A 2,689-nucleotide genomic window follows, 5' to 3' on the forward strand; every position below is an offset into this window, starting at 1 on the left:
CCTTGTTGTGGGATTCAAAAACTAAAAAATAACCTCGAATAAGAAGCTAGGAATTTCATACAAAATCCTTAACTGACTTCTTAACATAACTTCCATGTCTGACATCTTGTCCCCAAATAAGTACCGGTATCTGTTAGCCGCGAAAGCCGGACAATGACATAGGAAATGCTCCAACGTCTCATCGTCTTCCCTACATGCTATCACTTGCCGCACAGATTTTGCATAAGTGAGCTCGTAGTCCTATGTGTCCCGTTATGACACCAAAAGCTATACTGACCTCCTGCTTACTTCCTTTTAGTAATAGCCTCGTCTTCTCACGATCCGGATCACCCCATGGGATTTTCGCCGTCCTACCAACTTCTTTTCGCCATCCTACCAATTTATTCGCTCTTCCACAGTCATCCACTGCTTAACTCAGACTGTCACCCACTCCCTTAACTCAGGCTTCGGGTTAACCAAGTTTATCAACGGCAGTTCTCTGACCTTCCATGCGAAATGGTCTGCTTTCTCATTCCCAGATACTTCGCTATGGCCCGGCACTCAAACGATGAAGATTGTGCCATCCTCAGAGAAGGCGTTTATCTCCTTCTTACACTGCAAGACTGTTCGTGACCTTACCGTCCTGGTTGTTATTGCCCTTATGTTCATTTTACTGTCCCTAAAGATGTTCACATTCGACGTCCTCGCGGACGTCCTATAGTACCACACCACCTCACGCATTCTGTGATCGTCCGGAACCCCGTCGGCCGGTCCGTATTATGGTCAGGCAGACTATAACAGATGTCAGTCCCCGGATTCTCAATATAGACACCTAGGCCCACTTTGTCGTCTAGCTTTGATTCATACGTGTAACATGATTTTCAAGATGGCTAGGGTTCTGTCAATCCAAGACTGTGCCGTAGGATTTAAGGATTTTCACCCCATAGGATTCTCGCCGTCCAACCAATTTTTTCGCTGTTCCAAGGTGTTACGTTTGTCACCCATTCCCTTAATTCAGACTGCGTCGACCCAAAAGGCTTCGGGTTAACCAAGTTCATCGGCGGCAGTTCTCTGTCCTTCCATGCGAAATGGTCTGCTTTCCCATTCCCAGCTACTTCGCTATGGCCCGGCACCATTTTTCAATACTAGAGAATGCGTTAATCTCCTTCTTACACGGCCAGATTGTTAGTGACTTTACCTTCCTGGTTTTTATTACCCCTATGGCCATTTTACTGTCGGTAAAGATGTTCACCTCACGTCGAGTGTGAACCACATCATCTCACGCATTCCGTGATCACCCGGAACTCCGTCAGCCGGTACGTTATATGGTCAGGCAGACTAAAACAGATCTCAGTCCCTGGGTTCTCAATATAGACCCCTAGGACCAATCTGTCCCCTAGCTTCCATCCGTGTAACATGATCGTCCAGACGGCAATACTAGGGTTTCGTCACTTCAAGACTGTGCTGCTGGCAGCAGTGCCTCGCACTCGACCTCAAGTGTTGTCTCAGGTATCCGATCGGAAAAATCTTCCCTTCCTTCCAGGGATCCTATCGTCCCCCCGATTATACCGCGATGGTTTGAGCTGCTCCCATCCTCATTCCATTCCCCCATCCCCTTAAGCGCACAACAAACCCTTCAAATAGCAATAAAATTTACAAAATTTACCGAAACAATGAAATTTTAAAAGTTCTGGGGACGGCTAAAACTTTTCTGGGGGGTGCTTAGCCCTCCCCACCCCCACCCCGCAGAGGCCTTTCTACGCTTATGGCTACTATATAGACCGATGTGGCGATTTAGGTTCTTCAAAGCCGCATTTTCTGCATGATTTCGATGAAATTTGAAACAGGAAGTTGTACTAGGGGCCCCGATATTCAAACCGAATATGGCCCATATCGGACAATATTGACATATAGCTGCTATATAGACCGATATGCCGGTTTAGGGTCTTAAGCCCGTAACAGGCCCATTTATTATACGATTTCAATGAAATTGAGAACAGTGAGGTGTTTTAAGCCTCCCGCCATCCGACTCAAATATGGTTTAGATTGGACCATATTTAGGTATAGCTGTCATATAGACCGATCAGCTGATTAAGGGTCTTGAGCATATAAAAGCTGGATTTATAACCCGATTTCTCTGAAACTTTAAACAGTCAGTTATTTTAAGCCTTCCATTGTCGCACCTAAATGATGTTTAGATCGATCTATAGTCAGGTACAGCTACCATATAGAGCGATCTGCCGATAAAGGGTCTTGAGCCTATAAAAATTGCATTTATAACCCGATTTCGCTGCAAGTTCAGATCGGACTATATTTATATATATCTGCCATATAGAGCGATCTGCAGATTTAGGGTCTTAAGCCCATAAAACCCCAATTATTATCCAATTTCGCCGAAATTTGAAATAGTGAGTTGATTAACGCCTCCCGATATCCGACTCAAATATGGTTCACATCAGTCTTTATTCAGATATAGTTGCCATATAGACTGAGCTGCCGATTAAGGTCTAAAACCCATAGAAGCCGCATTTATTACCCGATTTCCCTGGAATTGGACACAGTGACATGTATTAAGCCTCCCGCCACCCAACTAGCATATCAGACTATTTTTAGATATAGCTGCCATAAAGACCGATTTTCCAATTTAGGGTCTTAATCCCATAAAAAGCAAATTTGTTGGCCTATTTTGCTGAAACTGTGAATTGTAAAA

Source organism: Stomoxys calcitrans, chromosome 2, assembly GCF_963082655.1.
Source record: "Stomoxys calcitrans chromosome 2, idStoCalc2.1, whole genome shotgun sequence".
Taxonomy (NCBI): Eukaryota; Metazoa; Arthropoda; class Insecta; order Diptera; family Muscidae; genus Stomoxys; species Stomoxys calcitrans.